The sequence below is a fragment of the Arachis hypogaea genome, chromosome 17 (genome assembly GCF_003086295.3).
Source record: "Arachis hypogaea cultivar Tifrunner chromosome 17, arahy.Tifrunner.gnm2.J5K5, whole genome shotgun sequence".
Lineage (NCBI taxonomy): Eukaryota > Viridiplantae > Streptophyta > Magnoliopsida > Fabales > Fabaceae > Arachis > Arachis hypogaea.
This window is the reverse complement of record NC_092052.1, coordinates 13,214,516-13,216,095: the sequence shown is the minus strand read 5'-3', so window position 1 is coordinate 13,216,095 and position 1,580 is coordinate 13,214,516. Positions and strand designations below refer to the sequence as shown.

Below are 1,580 nucleotides of genomic sequence, written 5' to 3'. Positions count from 1 at the left end.
AAATCATGTTAGGAGAGCACCTTCTGATTAATTACTTGTACCTCTCCCAGGCTTCATAGAGGGATTCACCCTCTTTCTGTCTGAAAGACTGAACTTTCACCCTGAGTTTGCTCAGCTTCTGACGTGGAAAGAATTTGGTCAAGAATGCATTGACCACCTTTTCCCAAGAGTCTAGGCTTTTCTTAGACTGAGAATCCAGCCATAACCTAGCCCTGTCCCTTATAGCAAAGGAAAAAAGCATAAGCTTGTAGATCTCAAGATCCACTCCATTAGTCTTAACAGTATTAAAGATCTGCCAGAAATCAGAGATGAATATATTGGGATCTTCCTGCGAAAGTCCATGAAATTGGCAGTTTTGTTGAACTAAAGTGAGCAGTTGAGGCTTCAGCTCAAAGTTATTTGCACCAATGGCAGGTATAGAGATGCTTCTTCCATAGAAGTTAGAAGTGGGTGCAGTATAGTCACCTAGAACCTTCCTTGTGTCTCCTCCACCATTAGGATTGGCTGCCATGTTTGTAATTTCAGATTCTTGTTTAAAAAGCTCTGTGAGGTTTCGGAGTGCTGTGCTCTTACTTGTTGCATTGTAAATGCCTCCTTAGAGTTCTCTCAGGTTCAGGGTTAGGATCAAAGAGAGGTTCTTTATCTTTGTTCCTACTCATAAACAAGAAGGAAGAATGCAAGAAGAAAAGAAGATAAAGATTCTCTATGTCAGAGTATAGAGGTCCTTTGAGAGAGTCAGAAGAGAAGAAAAGAAAAGAAAGATATCTTTTAGGTTAAAGGAGTTTTCAAAAATTAATAGAGATGGAGGGGGAGATATTTTCGAAAATAGAAAGGAAAAGAAAGATGAAGTTTTCGAAAAAGAAGAAAGAAAAAGTAGTTAGGAAATTTTGAAAAAGAAGAAAGAGAAAGGAAATAGAAAGAGAATAAAATAAAACAAGTAACTAACTAATAAACAAGAATTGAAAATAAAAGATTTGATTTTGAATTTTTAATTTTAAAAGAAAGTAGAGATTTGGAATTTAAAAGTTTTAAATTTAAAAAGAAGATAAGATAAGAAGGACTTAAAGTAAGAAGATATGATAAGGATTTGAAAAAGATTTGAAAAGGATAAGATTTGAAATTTGATTTTTGAAAAAGATTTGATTTTAAAAATTAAATTTTAAATTTTGAAATTGAATTTTTAAAATTTGAATTCAATGTAACATAAGATAAGATTTTTGAAATTTAAATAAAGATAAAAGAAAAAATTTAAAAAAGATATGAAAAGATAAGAATTGAAATTCAAAATTTAAACTTTACTAACAAGAAAACACTAAACTTAAAGTTTTTAAATCAAGATAAGAAAAGATAGTTAAGATTTTCGAAATTTTGATTAAAGGTAAAAGAATTTTTTTTTTTGGATTTTCGAAATTTAAGGAAAAAGAAAAACAACTAAGAGACACCAAACTTAAAATTTTAAAATCAAAAGACACTAATTTTCGAAAATTAAAGAAAAAACAACTAAGAGACACCAAACTTAAAATTTTAGAATCAAACAAAGAAAATCACCAAGAACAATTCGAACACAAGAAAGAACACAA

General features: G+C 30.3%; 1 non-coding gene across 1 annotated transcript; it reads left to right on the top strand.

Annotated features, from left to right (window-relative positions):
• Positions 1–109, top strand: LOC112767665 (small nucleolar RNA R71). The gene has a single exon (XR_003185106.1). It is a non-coding gene; the product is annotated as a small nucleolar RNA R71 (small nucleolar RNA).
• Positions 110–1,580: the final 1,471 nt, after the last annotated feature.